This window comes from Stegodyphus dumicola, chromosome X2, assembly GCF_044657685.1.
Source record: "Stegodyphus dumicola isolate Sdum_Otavi_A_Nest chromosome X2, ASM4465768v1".
In the NCBI taxonomy this organism is placed as follows: domain Eukaryota; kingdom Metazoa; phylum Arthropoda; class Arachnida; order Araneae; family Eresidae; genus Stegodyphus; species Stegodyphus dumicola.
The window spans coordinates 145,815,300-145,838,311 of NC_140781.1; the positions used below are offsets into that span (position 1 = coordinate 145,815,300).

General features: G+C 31.8%; 1 long non-coding RNA gene across 1 annotated transcript; it reads left to right on the plus strand.

The window, feature by feature from the left end:
* The first annotated feature begins 17,948 nt into the window (after positions 1 to 17,948).
* Positions 17,949 to 21,990, plus strand: LOC146992939 (uncharacterized). The gene is made up of 2 exons (XR_015039275.1): positions 17,949 to 18,234; positions 21,098 to 21,990. It is a non-coding gene; the product is annotated as an uncharacterized LOC146992939 (long non-coding RNA).
* Positions 21,991 to 23,012: the final 1,022 nt, after the last annotated feature.

Here is a 23,012-nt window from a genome sequence, read left to right on the forward strand (position 1 = left end):
ACGGATGTAAATAACAGTAAAGTAAGAAATTATTCTCAAAATTATAAAAGTAATGCATGCCAAATAGCAAATACGCAAAGTGTACAAAACATAACAAAACTTAAAGAAAATAAGTATTTTAAAAGTATTGAAACTGAAAATACACAAATTCAGTTTAATCAAGTTCTAAAAGTGGAAAATAAGCATGAAAACACGCAAACGCAAGAATGGGTTATCGACTCGGGAGCCTCAACTTATATGACGAGTGATAAGAATTTTTTCTCTAATAAACAAATAGTAACTGTAGCCAATGGTGCTAAATTAAATTCTTATGGTATTGGTGAAGGCTATTTTAAAGTTCGAAACTTAAAGGGTCAGGTTACACAAATAAAATTAGAAAATGTATTGTATGTACAGTCTGTCAAAAAAGTATTTGAACACCGGTACCCATCTTGAAAACGCAAAAATCACTAAAAGCTGTTTAACATTTTTTTTTAAAGCCCTAACTGTATAAAACAAAAGTTAATGTAATATCTGTTTTGTTTTCATATCCTTAACTTAACAATGCTGTAACTAGATAACACACTTGTGGCAAATTTAAAAAAGTCCAGTGAGGGAATTGCTTAATTTTTTCTCCCCCCCCCCCACACACAGATTACAAGAGAAATTAGACTAAAGTTGGCCAGTTCCACTAGTGTTAAATTATTTTTTCTAAATATTTTATGTATGTATATATTGATTATTTTAAGTTACTACAAATAATAATTAATTGGTAAATACCAAGTGAGTGTAATTTGTTTCTTATTCGTTAATGTTTCAATATTTAAAAACTTTTTAAAAGTTAAACAAAAAGACAAAATAACAACACAAAATTTCCGTAAAAAAAACAGTATTATTGAGTTCCAATAAATGGGAAGATATACATACATTTTTTTTCATTAAATATGATTCTCAATGACGAAATCAATGAATTATATTAAATATATACACAATTCTAAACTAAAGATGAGGAAAATGACATAAATTCTTCCCACATTTTTCTTCTTCAGTTTTTGTTTCCCTAAAAGAGGATTCTTGTACAACGGTCTGTATTAATTGTGGTGATGAATTGTAGGAATTAATGTCCATCATCAAAAAGTCCCAGTCATCAGTGAATGAAATTGTTTGAACATTACTTGTTGTAGGATTGTCGTTTACCTCTCCATGTAGTAAGGCCTCCTGGGTTTCTGTAATACATGAAGGTTGCGAAAAAGAAGCTCCTTGTACAACGGTCTGCTCTAATTGAGATGACGAGTTGTACGATTTAACGTCCATATTATAATCGCTTAGAGAACCCGTCAAAAAGTTCCAATCTTCAACAGGTTTCATTGAAATTAATGCAGAGTCCCCCGATGTAACAGTTTGAGACTGAACGTCATTATAACTTGCTGTAGAATTTTCGCTTACCCCTGCTTGTAATGAGGTACATTGGGTTTTGTTTAAAACATAAAGTCTGCTGAAAAGACGATTCTTGTGCAACAGTCTGTACTAGTTGTGGTGATGAGTAGTTGTACGATTCAACGTTCGTATTATTATAATCATTCAGAGCACTCACAAAAAAGTCCCAGTCAATAGTCGTTTCGGTTGAAACTAATGCACAGTCACTTGATGTAATGTTTTCAGGCTGAGCATTACTAAAACTCGTGGTAGGATTACCACTTACCTCTGCTTGCAGTGAGGTATCTTGGTTTTTTTTCTAAACACAGAAGTTCTGTTTGGGGAATTTCAGAGTCCGTATAATTAGACATGGTATCTTTTGCCCATGTTTGTTCCTCTAGATTAAGTATTATGGAACCGTTCATGGGTGTTATGAAATTCTCCGGTAGCAAAATAGTAGTTGAAGATGCTTCAGTACAGGCTGGTTTCTTGACAACAGCAGGAGGGGGTGGAAGTGGCTGTTTAAATACTTCTTCTTCCGCTTTCTTTTCTCCTTCTTCTGCCCTCTTGTTGCTCCCCGTTTCTTCATCTGATAAGTACTGATAGAATTCGGATTCTGCTTTTTCAAACAACTTTGCAATTTTCGCTTTTGATTCCGCTTTTTCACTCTTCCTCTTTTTGGGTACCGAGGTTGACGTCCACTTTGCCACTTCGTCTAAATAGGGAGTCGCAGGTGGTTTCTCATAGGGATCGATAGGCTGATCCTTTGAGAGCTCAAATTTCGTGTAAGTGCGCGAGTTTTTGAATTTTATGTTCAGCTTCTTTTTTATCTGTACTGCTAAAGCAGCAGCACACCTGTCCACCGCGAACAATGTTTTCTGAGTAGTCAAAATTGTATATGCCCTATCTGATGGGATAAGGTATAGCCTATTCGGTTGAAAAATGTACCTTTTAAATTTAAGTTCGTCTACAGGCCTAAACGTTCTATCTAACATAGAGGAATTGTTGGGAGAACGGCAAAGTTCATTATATACCATAGGGGCTGCAGTTGTTTGATAAATATGTACTTCTCCCTTTTCCGTTCTTCTAAGTCCAAACGTAAAGTAACTTTTGGTTAGAAACATATTGTTCCACCTGAAGCTTGTCCTGGTGTCCGTATATTTCTTTTCCGCACTCTAGGATTTCACAGGTAGACGAAGTTTCTGATCAATTTTGTTCCATTTATAAGGATCACACTCACGAGCTAATCTTGAATCGAGCATAGTCCGTTCAATATTTTGCAAAATTAATTGAGTGGTATCAATTTGTTTGTAGTACAGTTTTCTCTTATCCATGGGTATATGAGGTATAAATGCGCAGCAGTGATCTTTAAAATATTCATCATTAAAGCTGGACAGTCGTTGAAACTCGTCAACGGACTCGATACATTTGGAAGGAAACACATCGCACAACTTCTCCATAATGGCTTTCAATACGTAGCTAGTCAAAGAAGCTCCGCAGGCAATGACTCGTAACGCTTTCTGTCCTCCCGTTTTATACCGTATTTCCAATTTCCAGTTTTGAAACTCCTTCTCAGAAAACTAAATGTATTTCCAATTTCCTGTTTTGAAGCTCTTTCTCAGAAATCGAACTGTATTTTAGTTTCCTGTTTTCAAGCTCCTTCTCCCATTTCCTGTGTTAAAAGTTACTTATCAAACAGGAAGAAAAATGGCTTAAACTTGACCGTTTAACAATTAAACATGTTGTATTGTTTTATTTTTGGGGGGGAGGATCGGAATAAGTTGAAAAGAAATTTTCATCTTGAGGAAAAATTTCTGAGCCTAAAAAATTTTAAATATTGGCACCGTGACAACAGAAAATTAGAGGAGAGTATAATAATATTCCCTTCTTTTTTAATTAATTAAATTCTTTTATTTTTTTTTCCAAAGTGCTGAGAGGAAATAAAAGAATTCTTATTGTAATCTCATGTCATTAATCCATTGTTTTACTCCTAATTGTCGATCATTTAGTTGATTAGGCGGGTCCAATAGATATTCCTTAAGGTAACGAAAATAGACGACGGCACCTTGTAAAGCACAATAATTGTTCAATCCTAAATGTTTCAGACAAGAATATGAATCTGAAGCTAAATTATTCTGACATACATTAATGGACATTAATGATAATGTATTCTCAACATCCCGATCAATTATTTTTTGTAAAAGATTAGCTTTCCAAAATTCTGGACAATAAATTTTACTATAACCTGCCGTTAAAGAAACGAGAAAGGATTGTAACGCTTTGTAAGGAAGATGGCCCTCATTCCACGAAATTCCGTGTGTAGAATAGGCTAGGTGGAGGTAGGTAGAAACAAAACGTCGTCTCATGGAAGGTGTTAAATCACTCCATGCTTTTGGCGATTTAACGTATACAACTCCTCTGGCATTATCACTCGAGATATATGCGAGTTCCTTAATTATATACACTTCTAACATATCATGGTAATTTTCATCATTATGTTGGACCAAATCAAAACCTTCTATGTTAAGAACAATGAAGGAATTCATAACAATAAGTTGAGCAGACTGAATCCCAATAAAAGATCCTTTATAAAGGGATAATTTGTGTACCATATATTAATTTTTTTTTCTTTGCAAATGTCATTACTTTAAGCTCAGCTCACTCAAAAAAAAAAAAAAAAAAAAAAAAAATCCTTCCTTTCTGCATATTAATTTGATGTCTACACATTTTGACCTTGAAGTTTAGACATCAAATTATAATGGGAAAAAGGAAGAGATTTTTTTTTTTTTTCCTACCTGAGAAAATTTTCTCCAGCCGATTTTTTACTTTACCATTTTGTTTACATTGTTTACCATTTTGTTTACTTGTTTACCGTTCAGATATTTTCCCTTAAAAAAGCTTTCTTTTCTACTCTTCCAAAGGGAACCTCCTTACCCAACCTTATCTCGATTCGTCTCTGGGATTCATTTTTTCCAAGATAACTACCATTGGGTCTTTTCCTTTTCATGCCAAAACCTTTACAAAAATACATTCATTTATTTAAAGAGATAAGATACTGACAAATATTTCTTTATTCCAAGGTTGGGTGAGAAAGGAACCCCTAAAAAATGGGTCTTGGAAGGAAGTAGAATGCATTCTTTTTGATAAGAAAATGCACTCATTTCCTTCCAAAACCCATTTTTTGATCTCCTTATCAAACTCTCCAGAATTTTGAATAGGGAAATGAGGAGAACATTTTTACCCTTTCAATAATCCACAGGAGAATAGGAATCCTTTTTGCGTTTTCACCATTTTGGGGACGTAGTAGACCTCCAAATCAATTAGGAAGGAGATGAGAATTGACTTATTTTGTTCCTTAGGATGGTCAGAGCTGAAAGAGATTGCTTACATCTATGTTTTGATCTCATAATGATATATTTCGGGAAAAAACTAAATGCACATATAATACTATTCAAGGAACGTTTATTTGTTCATATAGGTAGGCAGTATCCAACAGTTCCTGAAAATTTTGGAATTTACAATCTTATTCAGTTTCCATAATAGTAAAATAGGGTTCTCCAGTGACTCTATCTTCATTATTTGAAGCGGTCTGTTTAACACGTCGTTTAGCCAGTTTGAGAACAAAATTGCGTCTTGGCCCAACTTCTCTAGGAGGCTCTTCAGTTTTGGATACATCAGGAACCTGGTATTTCTTAATATCCTCGTTTGGTACAAGATGGGTTCAGGGGTATTTCCTGTATCCCTGAATGGAAGCGTTTCATTCGAGATAAATTCTCCTCTGTTACTCAAAAATAGTCGTTTGAGGCAGTTTGAAATGTCCAAAGCTTTAAACCATAAATATCTTTCATTAATGAAGATTGTCACGGGTATATTCTCGAACCTGAAGGGTAAAATTATCGATTTTCTAGTACAGATATCCTCCATGGCAGGACTAAACTCCTGAGTAAATGTAGAACCAAACAGCCCTAGCAGGGGCAATATTTGTGAAAGGAGAAAAAACGAGTCTGCCTATACATTGGATCAAAACATGGCTACAAGCAATCTCTGTTAGCTCAGAAAATTCGAACAATAATATGTTAAAAAAAAAAAAAAAAGAACCTTCCCTTTCTTCTTTATAATTTGATGTCGACACTTTTTTGACCTTGGGTTTCTAAAAATAGATTTCCATTCCAAAATCAAAACAGTGTAGACATCAACTTATAGTGCAAAAAGAAAGACTATAGATTCTCTCTCAGCTCTCACAAATTTTTTACAGTCGGTGACAGGTTACAAGTTTCTCAATAATCAAATTATCTATATAAAATTTCCACATTTCATTATTCATTCATAGGTTTAGTTGGATAAATAGAAAAGGGAGGGTTGAACTCAAAATGTTATTATGACTCTATCCAAGACGTAATTTATAAAATAAAAAGATCCTGTATAGATGTAAAAGAGTTAAATTCCAAATATTTCTCATATCACTTTCCAAGATTGGCTTCACAGCTCTTAAAATAATTTTTTTAAACGATCTAGTTTCAAAATAGATGATAAAAGGGAACTTAGAATTTAACGGATTTTGCACAAAAAAATATTTCTTATATTACTCCCCATGATTGGTTGAAGAAGTGATTCAAAATTCAGAATAGATGATAAAAGGGAACTTAGAATTTAACGGGTTTTGTGCAAAAAATATTTCTCATATCACTCTCCAAGATTGGCTTAAAGAAGTGACCAAAAAAAATGGGTCTGGAAGGAAAAGAGTGCATTTGGAACCCCCATAGCACAAAACATCCTCAGGATGTCCTATTTAAGTCGCAATATCCCGGGACATACTTAGGATGTCCTAAGGAGGTTGATTCTCAGATGTCCTGAGGAGATCGTAATTTAACATCCTGAGGATGTCTTATTTAAGTCGCTATGTCCCGGGATATGACAGGATGTCCTGAAGATGTTGATTCTCAGATGTCCTGAGGAGTTCACCAATTTCACATCCTGAGGACATTCATTCTGCATTGTCCGGAGGACTTTCGTTGTCAAACATTTTGAGGATATTTGTTCTCAAATTTACCAGTTTTAATTTTTTGACATTGCACATCTGAAACTTGCACATTATTTTATTTTCCATATGTATTTTACTAAGTTGTTTCTAAATGCTGTACATTGAAAATATTGATATGATTGATGATTTATTCTTGTTATTTTGTTATTAATTTTAACTGCTATTTTTTCTGACGTTTTTAAAAATTTATTTAGTTATGGAAAAGATTTTTTTCAATGGATTAGCATTTTCTAGAATATTTGCAAAATTCTAAATAACATATTTTTTTTATAAAAAATGTATAAATTACATGTATAATTACTTACAGATTACAAACCCTACTACAAATATAGGTAAAATTAGATATATATATATATTTAATTACGGAAACGATTTTTTTTTTAAATTTGGGTATAGACACATTAGGTATTTTTTTGGAAGCAGGAAACATGAAAAATTAGCAACTGCCTTCGCCGGGAATCGAAGGACGGACCTCTGGAATACCGGCCCAGTGTGCAGAACCACTACACCACGAAGACACGCTAGGTGTGGTGGTGGTGTATTTAATTATGGCAAAGCACACTAGGGCTATCTGCCTAAGGGGAGGGATGTCTTCGTGGAAGACTTTCTAAGGGAAAGTGGCTCGTATACACGTTACACGTGGGGAAAACCACGAAAACACCCATACAGCCAGCCGTTCGCGGGATTCGAACCTCGGATCGCACTACCAGGGTTCAGCGACTTTACCGCTCGGCCGCTGGTGGGCCGAAGACACGCTAGGAAAGCGGGAGAAATACCTTATATTACTTCTCTTTTTAAAGGCCGACTTTTTTTTAAGGGGATCCAATCACTAAATCCTGGGTGTGGATATACCTTATCCAACACCTTTTTAGTTCGGGCGCCACTGTAGAGACATTAGGATTTTTTTGGGAAGCCGTAGAGATGAAAAATTAGCAACCGCCTTCGCCGTGAATCGAACCACGGACCTCTGAAATACCGGCCCAGCGTGCAGAACTATTACACCACGAAGGCACGCTAGGAAAGCGGGAGAAATACCTCATAAGGAAAATTTTTTCCCTCTAATTACAGGACAGAAAATGTTTTTCAATCGCGCGATCTGTTATTGATATTGAATTACAGTCGTGCGATAATTTCGCAGTAAAGATACATCTCTGATGACTATCCAAGATTCTAGAAACTTTGGTCTTATATAGAGATGGTCGTCTTATAGAAATAATGCTTAATATCAATATTTATTTATAATCTCAGAACTATTGGTCACTTTCAGAAGTGGTCGTTTGAGAGGCGATATTCTATATATTTATTTACTGATACTCTCAGATTCCAAAATTTGTTTATATTCTCAGAAACATTGGATGGAAGGTGGTCCTCCCATACATGCAAAATTTTACATTTCATTAAAAATGATTCGGCGTTATTTAACTATTTCCCTATTAATTAATTAATTAGATAAAGAAAAAATTAGGAAATAGTACTGTTTATTACGGAATAATGTAGGAAGTTCTACAGAACTATTCCGGCAAACTACTAGTTCCTCACATTGTATCCGGCAAACTACTAGTTCCTCGTATTCTTCCGCAAATCCGTAAACATCTGTCTGATTTGAAACGAAATCCAAAATGGCTGCGCCATGAGGTTAACTTGTATGGATATTTTTTGTTGCATGAAAGGTAAGTTCAATTGCAATACTTGTATGTTTACTTTTTTTGCTTTTCGAATTTATGTCATTTTGACAGTTAAATGTTTCACAGCTTTATGAATTGTTACCATTCTGTCGTGAATTACGTGTATCTCAATGGCTGGCTGTCTTTTCAAATATCTAATTTGCCCTGCTATCCAAATGTTTATGACTGAATTTTTTTTAGTCTAGTTTATGCATTCAGTTTCAAAATAATATGTGTGATCAGATTGCTTATTATTTTATTGCAGCAATAAATTTATGTTAAATAGTTTGAACAATTGTATAAAAATAAGAGTTTGCATTGTTTTGTCCAAAATATGTATGGTTGAAACATTATCTTAATCTAGTTTGTAATTCAAGTTTTTTTGGGGGTACTGTTCTGTTATTGGGACCAGAATCGGAAATGTATGAACCTGTGTTCGTAAGTATGTGCATAGATGTGTATATGTAGACACAAATATACAAGCATACATAAATACATTTCTGAACCCGGTCCTGATAACAGAACAGTACCTTTTTTTAATCTTTTTTGAATATTTTATAAAAGGATTAAGCATTTTTCAAACTGCATATCATTTTAAGATTCGACTTGCAGGAAGACAAAATATGGTCATTCAATCAAATGCTTATGAATGCTTTTATCATTTTCTCATAAATATTGTTTGCATTTTTATTGTATTTTAGATACTTTAGTTATGTAAAGTGAACATGAGAATATTAGGAAAGCTGAAGAATATGAATAGCTACCATAATACATGTATTTTTTCATCGAGCCCATTGTTTTAGAAACCAATGCACCATTATTATATGCTGGCTTATTTTATAGTTATATGCAGTTTAATTTTATGTTCATGTTACTGTAGTATTGTCATTATAGTAAAAGTATTGATAATTTTTGTTGAATCTTGCAAGTTGCCTAACATTCAGAATTATTACTACCGAATTTTACTGATAGGTTTTTTCGAGTTGACATAATCTGTCTGATAAATAAAATAAACTGGTGTTTAAATTATATGCATTTCTCTTAATGTTTCATTGAAAGTGAGATGGAAATATAAATGCTATCCAGAAAAGTGAATTCTTTTTGCCTGAAATAACAAATTGTGCTAAATGATTAATGTTTATATCATTTTAGAAATGTCAATATTAAAGTTTCTCCTCCTTCTCTTCTTTGATTTTGAAATAATTTATAATAAAATAATATATGCATAAGTGTAATTAATGTAAAGTGTCATTCAATAATATAATTTATTTTTACTGATATTTTTATATTTCTTATCTGGGTTTTCTTTTGGTGTTAGAAGGAGGAAAAGACTGTAATGTTTTAATTAAGGAAATAATTAAAACATTACAGTTTTTTAAATAACACAGTTACAGTAATGTTTATTGAAGCAATCAGTACTGTGTGATTGCCAGTGATTGAATAATGTTAAAATGCATTGTTCATAAGGAAATCTTTGTGGCATAGATTTTATTTTGACACAAGCTGAAATTTGAATTATTAGGAAGCACTTTGAAAACCCGAATTATTTCCTGAATCATTAATCAGGCCAATATATAACATACAAATTTTCATACAAAATTATTTCTTTGAGCATATTATAAAGAGCCCATTTAATTTTATTATTTGTACAAATTTTAGACAAAAGTAGCATGTAACAGTTAAAGATTTATTGAAGCCTACTTGTTACTTGTGGTAACAAAGAAGTGTGAAAGATATTGCCACATTAGCGAACATGACGATCATTGATGCTTAGGTTAGAAATTTAATAATATATTGAGAAATGCTGGGAACTTTCAGAAGTAGACATTTTGGAAATGATGGGCTTGATAAGAAATTTGCATGGTTTTATTATTCTTTAGTTAAGAATGGATTTTAGATGTTCATGTGAAAGAATTCTCTTTAATTATATGTGAAAGAATTGTTAAAGTTTGGCATTTAAAAAAAAGGAATTAATAATATGCAATTATCTTTTTATTATACATATATTACTATATATTTCTAATGCGCTATGTAAATGTCAGTGCTAAACAATTGAGATACTATTTTCGGGGCAATCTTTTCTTATACATGAAAAATTCTGATACTACTTTCTTATCATCTGCCCTCACAGCTTCAACTTATGCTAAAACAGCAAGAGTATGCACACAATAATAGCAAACTATGAATATGCATACCACACACATGTATTTACATGCTTTATATTTAATCTTTATTTCTGAATAGTATTCCATTGGATGAAAAATATGTGAATATTGACCCAATATATATATTTTTGTGTGTGTGCATCCTAAAATTTCTTGTTTCTTATAAAGTGCTTATTTGAATTACTACTTGTGAACAGAGCAGTAGATATGAACCGTAAACTAACCATTTTGCCAATTTTCACAGCTTTGCAGATAGTCAGAAAGCACCAAAATTTGTAATAATGTTAAGTTTAAATGATGTTCTATACTTTTGTGTTAATTTTTCTATTCTATTAATTCTATTACTGTGTTATCAAACTTTCTGCAGGAATTTCAACTGGTTAAGATGTTATTACCATGTGGAGAAGAATTTGGTTTTCAAGCTAGAAAAAATTGCAGCTGAAGGATTTTGTAGAAGGTCAGTCAAACTGGTTTTAGTTAATTATAATTTAATTTTGGGTGAAGAATTCTCAAATTTATTTATCATAAGTGTCTAAAGGTCTTCTAAATTAAATTCTGCTTGTTTTTGAAATTTTTCATGACATTCATTCTTTGATTACTATTATTATTATTATTATTTTTAATTTACTAACTTATGTCCAGGCACATAATGTTGCATTTAATGCCATACCTTAAATATTGTAAAATGTTAAAATAATACATTTCACTTAAAAATGTGGTTGTGACAGTAAATTTTCTGTTACATTTAATCATATCTATAAACATTGGTATACATCATTTTTCAATAATCTGTATATTATTTTGTGCATTTCTTTTACATCCAAGATCTGGCATATGACTTGCTTTTCAAACTGATAACATGGTGTAATAATGTAATCTAATGGTTAAAGTTTACTATGGAACGGGCCAAATTTAATAAATTATTCTTTGATAGAAATTTATTCATGTGTTCAGTGTGTCTCATCTCTTTAAATTGCTAAAGTAAATTTTATGTACTTGCATTTAAGAATTTTGACTGTATCAGAGTAATATTGTTTCAGTTATTATAACATGCAAGGGAAAAAATTCATTCATAGCTCCGTATTTAAAATTAGTTAATTAAAGTCCTTAATAAAGAGGGACGTTTTGTTGTTTTTAATGTCGATAGAGTTTAATTCAAAAATATGCCACATTAAGGGTTACTTTTTAACCTAATTTAAAATTTTCATTACTTTAACATGTCCAATAATTGTTATTTTAACTCCGATATTGTAATAATATCAAAATTCCTTACTTTTTGATAGGTAATTCAAATGTAAAACAAGAAAAGAAAAAATTAAAATCTAGAAGTATATTTATTTCATACCTCTAACAAATAAAAACAACGCAAGCACTTTTTACTGTCTATCTGCATAGTGTGGCATGTCCCGTAAGACTGAGATTTGTATGGTCAAATCCATGTTTCAGTTAAAGGAAAATGCATGCACAGTCTTCTGATTTTCCCTTCGATTAAGGATTCTGTATATACTAGCATAAGAAATATATTAGTTAATGCAGTGTTATACATCAATATTTATTGGCAATTATTGTGGCTATGTTTATTATAATTTTGTTCACTGTAATGGCTGGAGTGCCTAAACCATCATGCTGTGTAAACAAAACTCAAATCTTCATCTCTGCATACTGCTCCACTAGTGTTTAAACCACTGAAATGGTGATTATGGTAGAACATCTTTGGTAAAAATTTACTCTACTGTAACCCTTGGCGAATCATTTCTTTTTTTTATATCAAGATCGTCACCTGAGAGGATCGGCACCAATATCAAGGTGGCCGCTACACAAAACCAAAATAAGAAGTCAAAGACATACACAAACTCTGTGTCCATGTACACATCGACCTATTAAAACGAACTGCACAAACAGGGCATTGTGCACTGCTTAACTTTGTCCATGTACACATTGATCTATTTTCACTTTAAGAAAATCAGAAAGTTAAAAATATCATAGTTACCAGAAAAAATTCACCACTGTCTTAACATACAGACAACCAAAAATACACAAACAGAGAGGAATAAGTTCCCAAAAATACATATTTCCTAACATAAAAACATTAAACAACAAATCTTCTAACAAAAATTAACACACAGAGACAAAAAAATAAATGAAACGTCATTTTTTTCATGTACCTTTTTTTTCACATGCATATGTTTAGGCTTCCCACCACCATCCTCCAGGTAAGCAATTCAATTCAATTTTTCGTCTCTTAGTCGCCTCAGACATACTGAAACGATGGTACCCACACCAAAATAATAAATAGCATGTTCAAAATACAAGACCATACCACTTCCGTGCAACCAAACACAGCAATTGAAAAGAATGGTAAGAACCAAAAACCTGGGACCGTACAAAAGGTTTACTATTAAAAAAAGTAGCTCAAAACTAAATTTATCACAACACGTTGGCAATATTTGAAATAACTCCTTTTTATTGACAAAAAAAAAAAGTTTTTTTTTTTTTCCTAAAGGCTACTTTCGCCAACATTATCAACATTAGGGTTACCGAAAAACTTATTTGACGCAATGGGCTTCCACATTTCACAAACAACCACTTTGCGATTTTTTTTCAGACAGAAACCAAGGTGTACCATACAGTAAAGATTAGCCACATCTTCATTTACTACTGTTACAAGTACTTCTTTGGTAAATTTCTGCGGTTAAATTCAAAAGTTTAAAATTGCATGAACATGATCAGATTCAGAGTCATAGCTAGGGTTTTCAGCGCTCAGGAACAACTGAAGATTTCGCGCCCCCTACTGCTTGCCAAGGATGGAAAACATTTAATTCTAAAATGTTCTAACATCAGTTTGGCGTCCCTTGGATTCTGCACCCGGGGACAGATGCCCCTCCTTCCCCCTCTAGCTACGCCCCTGATCAGATTTTATTTTCTGCACGTAGCTAACAATTACTTATGTGTTGTCAGATAAATGTTACCAGATGCAGTTAATTATTTTTTACTTGCCAATCTCATGAGACAAGTTTTTTTTTTGCTCCTGCAAGACTTTACTTTGTGTTGCAAAATAAATTCATTCTCACTCTTTTTGGACTTGCCTACACATTAAATTTAAAATAGTTTTATGAATAGGTAAGATGTGATTATCATAATTTTGTTTCTCTCTTTATCTTGGCAACTTTATATGTTGATTCAGTATCCAGGTTACCTACCAGTGGCTGATTGATAAAACTGCTCATATGTTCAGCTGGTGGTTTGAGTTTATTTTCTGACATAAAAAATTTTAAAAGGCATCCCCCATGTTTATTTTACTATAATCGAAAAATCAAATAATTGCTACTCTGTTTATAGGTATTAAATGTTAAAATATTTTAAATGCTTCCTTTAATTTGCATTGTAATAGTCATTTGTTTAAATTTAATTATGAATTATATTCACATATAGTAATTGTGAGTGTTTTTTTATTTTAGGTGCTGTGAAAGACAATGACAGAGATCCAATTTATCAAGAGTTCTTATATACATAAGAATACATGGATATAAGATTGATTTTCATGAATTCAAATAAAATGTGATAAATTGGATTAATAAAAACTATTTTGAATTTTGAAAAGTGTTTTTCCTCTGTTAATCATAATATAGTGCCATAAATTTCTGAATGTGTTTATTTTTCATCCAAATAAATAGCTTTACAAAAATTTGTCATATTAATAGATATTGCATAATTTAGCATTATTATAAATATTAATTATAGCAGATTTAGCTGAACTACCTTTTTAGTCTCTCTGCAGATGAAGTCACAAAGGTAAGTGGTTAGATATTTTTCTGTATTCCCCATTAAGTAATTTTATCTGGTAAATTACCATTACTTATATACTAAAGGTGAAAGAATAAGCTTTCCTTGAAGATACAAAAATTTGCAGATATTTCAAAAAATTGGTATACGTAAAAAAGTTCTTAAATTGCCACATATGCGAAACTGAAAATGTTATATATGAAATAGTTCAGAAATATAAATATTTTCACTATTTTTTAACTATAATTCACTGCATTTGGTATATATAATAACAATTTAAGGTAGCAGTGCTTTTCTCACTGTGATTTCTCATGTATTTTGATTCATAAATCCACGTATTTTGATTTCTCTTTTGAGACCGAATAAAAAATGAACTAAACATTCTCGTTGACATTGAGAGTTGAATAAAAGCTCACCTCAAAATAAAATGAATTAATAAATTTATGGAAAATTTTACATAGCATATATTGAGCAGAAAGAGTAAACTTAATATACTTAATGGAATTAATAATTGGTAGAGTTGATTGCAGAATAAAATGCCTTAATTGCATGGTAAACAGTAGATCTTTTGAAGTTTTTCTATGTTGCGTAAAATGCAGATTTAAATTTTTGATATTGATTGTCATATAAATGGCAATTACTGTTTTATTTTGCTCTGAAATGAATGGTTAGTAATAAAATTCTGGATGAGACAACCTTTAACATGCGCTAGAATTTACAAAGTTTAATTTGGTGCTAATTTCAACGGGTAAATTTCATTTTACTGAATTTTGCGTAAAATAATACGAATGAACCATTGCAAATTATTTTCAGAACTTTTTTTTTTAATCTAAAAGGGCTATTAGTTTTGAAATGTGACTTCATATCGTCAGTCGTAAACTTGTTTCGCTTTTCATTCAAGTCTTGCCATTTGGCAAAATTTAACATATTTATCTTTAAAATCTAATATATTATTGACTAACAAGCCAAGCTATTTAAAAGCATTACACACAGTTCTTAACAATGCTTTTTTTAATTTTTAATCTGATTGATTTAAAATGCATTTAATTCATGATATATCTAATTGAAAACATTTTAATATTTCTACATAATTACATGATATATTTCTTCAGTTTTCAAATATATAGAAGATATATAACTTTCTGATGTCAGTATCTTATAAAATGTTTTGCTATTTCCACTGCCCCATCTGTATTGATAATCTATGCATTCATAAACTTTTAGCCTGTTTGAGTGACTGCTAAAATCTGAGGCCTTTCAGATTTTTTTTTTAATTGTGTGAGCAGAAAGATAGAATTTTAGAAGAGCTTCTTGAGTTACCTTTTGAATGATATAAAGAATTGTTAACATAATGTCAAATTTTTACAACTAAATATTAAATATATAAAAAAGCCTGCAGCATTCTCATGTTACAAAAACATATTTATTTATTCTGAGGCTAGGAATTGATTTAGTTTTAAAAATACAATTTATTCCTTTTAACAATTTCCCAACAGTGTCATCAAAACACTATAAATTCCTTACATGTTTTAAAGAAAGATGATTCATTAATGTAAAGATTATTAAATGGCTAATTTTATTATTCAATTTTTAATACAAATTAATTGAAATTAGAAACTGATTTTGTAAAACAATTTAATTATGAATAATTCAATTTTGGGGGCTATTGGATGTTTAAAAATGATCAAAAGATTTTTAATATCTTAAAAATAAAAGCAAAATTTTCAGTTTTAATATTTTGTACTAATAATTCATTTTAATTTCCTTGCTCAGTTTTAATATATTCACAAATTCAGATTTAAAAACAAAATAAGTTGTATAAATATTTTCAACATTTCTGATTTTTCCATAGTAACCATAGGAGAAGGATTTGAGACTATCTGTATAAAAAAAGTAGGTTTTAGATCATCACACCTTCACATACTTTCACTGGAATTTTCCTCTGTACATATACTGGGATGTGACACTAAGCAGTTGAGAGTATGTATTTAAGAGGTTAAAGGGATATTGTAACTAGTGTTTCAAATCCTGATAACATCCCATACGCTGTCGGTGGGACGTAGATAGGATGTCCTAAGGATATACTGGGATGTGACATTAAGCGCTCAGGAGGATGAGTTTAGAAGGAAATTGGGATATTACGGGATGTCCTGAGGATGTAGTAAGTAGGACTTTAAATCCTAATAACATCCCATACGCTGTCGATGGGACATAGATAGCATGTTTTTAGGATATAATGGGATGTGCTTAGGAGGTTTCTGGGATATCCCGGGATGTCCTGAGGATGTAGTAAGTAGGAGTTCATATCCTAATAACATCCCGCACGCTGTCGATGGGACTTGGTTAGGATGTCCTGAGGATATCCCGGGATGTGACATTAAGCACTTGGGAGGAGGTTCGCGGGATATTGCGGGATGTCCTGAGGATGTGCGCATATCCCGCGAGCAACATCCTTGGGATATCCCAAGGATGTTTTTGTGCTATGTGGGAAAAAGATAATTTTTTCCCAATGCACCCGTTTCCTTCCAGACCCATTTCTTTTGCCTCCTCAGACCTCTTTCTCCACCCCCCTCTTAAGAAGAAGGGGTAAGAAAGAGGCTAGTAGTTGAAGTTCCTGAAAAAATTTGGAGGAGGATCAAATTTTTCCATTTCAGAAGTGCACTTCTCCGTGGAAATTTAAAGCCAGAACAATGGGGTCAATTTGTGTCTCCACAACCATTGTTTCGGGTACATCTGTTTGATATGCACCTGTGACATATCTTTTGGTGTGGTCCGTTGTACTTCTCATACCAGGATGGGGCGGTACGTGACGAACTCCCAAGTTATAAACGGTTATAAATTTGAGTCGTTTCCCGGGATACATGAGCCGGTATAACGCTTTTTTGGTTGTCACACGAACAAGTGGTTGTGTCAAAATGGTATATACCCATGCGAGAAGTTGGTCATTACTTGGATTTTTGTCCGCTAGGTACAACATTTCTTCGCTCGTTAGGATATGTCCATCAAATTATAATCAACCAAAGGAAGTGATTTTTTTTTTTTTTAATTTAGAATTTTTTATTCAAGGTCCTTTGCTTTTTAAATAATGGGTATATCTAACCACCTTCTGCAAAGCACAATGATGAAATCCTTTTGTACGATTAGGGCAAAATACCGATTCAATTTCATCATATTTTTTAATTTCTTCTTTCGATCCTGAAATATTATAAACGGGTCTCCCAAGAATAAGCGTTTTCCTTCCCCTCAACAATAAATTGGAAATTGTTTAAATGTCCTACTCAACATGTTTAAAATAAATTGTAAATGGCAATAAGGTATTTCCCCTTCGTACCAAGATAAACCGTGATAGTAATTACTTGCCCAAACGGCTGTTTTCTTTTCTTGGTCATCCATATAATACCATGGAAAAGGAGGTTTAAAAACAAATATTCCTCGACAAGTTCCATTTAAACTACTATATGCTAAATCTTTCACTACGAATTGCATCTTGGAATTGTAAAAACCTTCGAAATCAAGCACAAGGTAGGACATTCTCCTTGATGAAGAATCCATCTTTCTTTACTTTTTAGCTAATTACTATATGCTAATTCTTTCACTACGAATTGAATCTTGGAATTTTAAAAACCTTCGAAATCAAGCACAAGGTAAGACATTTTCCTTGAAAAAAAAAAATTATTTGTGGTTCTATGAAAAGATATCCCGTTGCGAATTTGATTTCTAGAAACTGATAAAAGGAACTGGGCGTGGTAAAGTAACCTCAATTTTTATTTTTGGCTTGTTCTGAATACTATTCTAGGGTATCACTTCCTCTGATAAGATCATTTCAGCGCATATAAAAGGAGGTGGTCTGCTATTGAAACCTGTTTCTACCAGAAGAGCGCTTTTAAGACGCTACGAACGGGGTCATTGACCGACCTCACCATTCACGCATCACCGGACAGCTTTCAAATCCTTTCCCAGATAAGCGTTATTACGTTTCGGAGCTTCGCCGTTATCGGCGCGGCGATTTTTTCGCCTTCTTTTAACTCATCGCCTTAGGGCAAAAATCCTCAACAGACGCAGTCAAAGTCGTAATACGACTAATGCTGCGAATTTCACGATACTATCTAATCTGATCTGAGCTCATCACTACTTGCTCGAGTAGTTAAGGAGTGAACTCTTGGGATTTTTTCTTAACTGGCTGTTGGTAAGTGCTTCTTTTGGTAAAATCCTAGTATACGGTGCAGCCTTGGCGCTTTTTTGAAAATTATCGCCAACACCAAAAATGACCCAAAGAATGTCTATGTATATACTATATACTATCACTATATACATAGTATATACTGTGTATAACTATATATATTCATTGAATGACCCGTTTATTACTCATCGTATATGTCCTGTTTTTACTGCTCATTATAGAAGTCGCCAAAAGTAGCCAAATCCCGTGTGCACCGGATACTAGGATTAAACCCTTCTTTTTATTTTTATTTTGAATTATTTGTAAAAAATTCCTAAAGTTAATAATTTTTAAATAATAATAATTCCTAAATTTAATAATAAGGCTGATCTTTGGAATATGGTAACTGGTAGTTTGGCGATATTTTAGAGGCGATAAAGGTTACTACCTAGGACTTTGGTAATAATGTGAGAAGCACTCAGTTCAGATTACGCATTATTTTGTGTGAGGGAAATGAGAGATCATGAGATATGTCATGTGACATTAATGGACGAATTACAGTTGTTTAATCGGAAAAGGGGGGAAATCTGGAAATTTCGTATTTAGCTTTATTCTGTGTTGTGTGAAACGCGACATTAATGGACGAATTACAATTCTTTAATCGGAAAAGGGGGTTAATTTGGAAAAATTATTTTGTATTAAGCTTCATTGTGTGTTATGTGAAATAGTGTTGATTAATTTTCGGATTGCATGGCGCTATGTAAAGTGAATTCTAAATTTTTAATGCGTTTATCTGATAATAATAATAAGTTGAGATTGTGTGAAAGGAAGGCTATTTTACAGTTAAGTTTAAATGGCGGTGCAAGAAATATGGTGAAAATGGACATTTTGTGAAAAGGAGTGTAAGGAAGGGTACGTGGTTTGCTGAAAGTTGTTTGAGTACAGGTGAAATTTTATTAATTTCTTATTACTTGGTGATTAGACTTCCAGTTGACTACTGGATTTAGGATTTAGAAATTAGCAGTAGTACTGCAGCCACGTAATGAAGATTCTGAAGACGATTAGGTAAGTTAGTATTTTTAATCATTTGAGGATATTATTTTTATGCATTGTTCTAAATGTAAGGAGTAAATAAATTAATGTGGTATTATTGGAAAATTGTTATTATCAATGATTTAGTTTAAAGTAATTAGGATTGTAATCTAATTTTTATTAATTCAATGTATGTGCTTATTTATATTTTAAGTAGTGTTTTTTAATTTAATTATATTTTAATTTAATGGTCGTGATTTTGTGAGTTATATATTTGTAGTATTTTGGAATACGTTTGAGTAGTATACGTTGAGTATTTTCATGCATTTTCGTGAAATTTTTCTAATTTATGAGAAAAAAGCAGTTTACATGGATATAGTGAAGAGTGTGCGCAATGCCATTTTTGTGCAATTCTGGAATGTTTTTGTAAGTAAAAATAAGTCGACGTGTACATGGTTTAGTGATATTTTAATTAAATGATAGTTATTTTGTGAATTTTATGTTTGTAGGAATTTGGTATACGTTTCAGTTGAAGTAAACGTGTATGGAAATAATTTAAATAGTTGACACTAAGTATTTGCAACTGTTTTTAATGTTTGCGTATAAATTCGTTGCTGACGTTTATAATATAATAGATAATTTAGAGGTAAAAGTTTTTGGATATTTTATTTTATACATGGAAATGTTCATCCTTGGAAAGGGTATATACTTTTTCGTGATGAGGTAATTTCATATATGTTCTTTTTACCAGATTTAAAGATTCGCAAAATTTTCATGCATTTTCGTAAAATTTTTCTAATTTTACACACAAAAGCAGTGTACATGGATATAGTGAAGAGTGTGCGCAATGCCATTTTTGTGCAATTCTGGGATGTTTTTTTAAGTAAAAATAAGTTGACGTGTACACGGTTTAGTGATATTTTAATTAAATGATAGTTATTTTGTGAATTTTATGTTTGTAGGAATTTGGTATACGTTTCAGTTGAAGTAAACGTGTATGGAAATAATTTAAATATTTGACACTATGTATTTGTAACTATTTTTAATGTTTGCGTATAAATTCGTTAGTGACGTTTATAATATAATGGATAATTTAGAGGTAATTTAGAGGCTTTTGGATATTTTATTTATTTTATACGTGGAAATGTTCATCCTTGGAAAGGGTATGTACTTTTTCGCGATCAGGTAATTTCATATATGTGCTTTTTATCGAGTTTAAATATTAAGAAAATTTTCGTGCAAATTTTTGTAATTTATGAGAAAATAGCAGTGTAGATGAATAAAGTTAACAGTGTGTGCAATGCCATTTTTGTGCAATTCTGGGATGTTTTTTTAAGTAAAAATAAGTTGACATGTAAATGGTTTATGTGTATGTGCTACACTGAAAAACGCGCAAGGAGTTTGCGATTGTGCACTTTTCCCAATTTTGCAGTTAATAATTGTCATGATTAAGCAATTTTGTTACATAAAATTTCTAGCATCAGTGTAATTCGACTAGTAGATTGTTGGAAAAAGTGTTGAGTAAATAAAAAGAAAAGAAACATGTCTTTACTTCGTGAAGACAAAATGGCGGCGAAAAAAAAATAGAGGGTTGCTGTAGCAGAGTTGGTCGCCAAATTTTCGCCAAAAAATCGCCAAGTTACCATAATCCAAAGATCAACCAATAATAATTTTATTTAATAATAATTTCTTAATTTTGAATTATTTGTAAAAGTTCTTAAATTTAATAATAATTTCTTAAAGTTAATAATAATTCTTAAATTTAATAATAATTTCTTAAAGTTAATAATAATTCTTAAATTTAATAATAATTTCATTTAATAATAATTTCTTAAAATATTCTTTCTCCCCCCTCTAGGTTCCTTACCCATGCTTAAAAAAATAATGTCCAAGTCATTGTCATTCGTTCATAGTACTAACGTTAGATGGTTTTCAGCATAAGGCTCCTAACAGTGTTTACAAGTACATTTTGAAAGAACTAGGCTACGTTTCATCTGACCTAAAGCACACAGGGTCCCTTGTAGTTGGTCCTCCTTTTAGTTGGGATGAATTATCCCCGAAAGATAAAAAAACAAACGAATGGCTAACGCGCATGCGACATGGAATACATTGGAATGATGGAGATATTCCATACGATGACTTAAAAAACATGCAAAATTTAACAAAAAATTTTCAATATATATACGTAAAAGGTAGCGAAAATGCAAAGGTTTTCTTAGATATATTGGAAAGGGAAATTCATGAAATAACAATTATAAACTATACAAATAGTGATCTATCACCACCTATGAGCAAATGCCCTTTTCATAGTTGTAGTAAAAGGTATTATATCTGTGCGGGAAAAAAAGCTGCAAAGTATTGGACGAGTATTTCCGCAGGAAATTTCGTTGTCCATAAAATATATGCCCCTACTTCGGAAAGGGACAAAAATAATTATTGGGAGGACGATACTACAGGGGACAACTCGTATCCCGATCTTTCAAAATCTACTAACTAGGCGCACGGTACTGCAAGAAACATAATTCCTCCTCCTCGTCTACCTCAAGAAAAATTCTACTGGAATGATACTGCGAGACACATCATACCTACTCCTCAACTTGACTCAAACTTCTATTGGAATGATACTGCGAGACACACCATACCGTCTCCTCAACCCGACTCCAAATATCTTGTCAACCAATATTTTCTTCATTTTTAATGTACTATTTCATTTTTTATTATGAATAAATACTGAAAGTATTATTTACCAGATGAATCTATTACTTTTCAAATTCTTGTAATGTGAGGGGAAAATATCTACAAACAGAACAATTTCTTTCTTTTTTTTACCAAATTCTTACATTTTTAACATACCCTAAACACAAACACATACACAAAAAATTTATTTGTGTAATTTCTTTAATTAAAAGAAGCCATTATTAAACTTGACGCAAAACTACTCACGAGAATTTCTTTAATTAGAAGAGTTAAAGATATGTCTAACTTTTTGTAAGATTTGAAAAATTGTAAAATTTTGTAAGGTTTGAAAAATTGAAAGATGAATCAGGCTTTCCCTATTTTTTAATTCCTTCGATTCTTTTTACTTCTGAGTTGCATGTATGCGCGTTCAGAGGGTAATTTGCTATTCACTTATAACTTAAAAATTGTTATGCGTTCGAAAAATGAGGTTTTTAAACTAGCTTTTTCTCTTTATAACTTTTTTACTGTGATTCCCAAAAGTGTTGACGTTAAATTCTGAAGAGTTTCATTTTTACCAATCTGTCGAATGGCAATCTGACGTGTATTCTGACTTTACACTAATGCGATAACTTTTAGTACACATTAAAGAAGTATATTTTTTTTTGTGAGGGGGGAATCTTAATTATAAATGAATTTATATGATCCCCGAAAGAAAATTCATTTTTTTAATTACGCAATTTAGTTATGACAATTCAACTGCATTGAATCATTATATAGTAACATAATACAATTTCACATCCTGCTGTATCATGAGCGGAAAATATACTAATGAAATTTCATAAAGAATTTAAGCTGTTTCATACTACAGTGTCTCACAAAAGTGATGGGACACTTGTGCTTTACAAAAGGAAACTGTAATAAAATAAATTTGAAAAACAGGTAAAAATTTTTTTGTGTGTGTGTTTCATACTTAAATTTAGTAACAATTATTACATAAGATACATTTTCTCAAAATATTAATTTAATAAAAATACAATTGCTCAGAACGGAGCAAAAAATGGCTCACATAAGTGATGGGACACCATTAGATACTA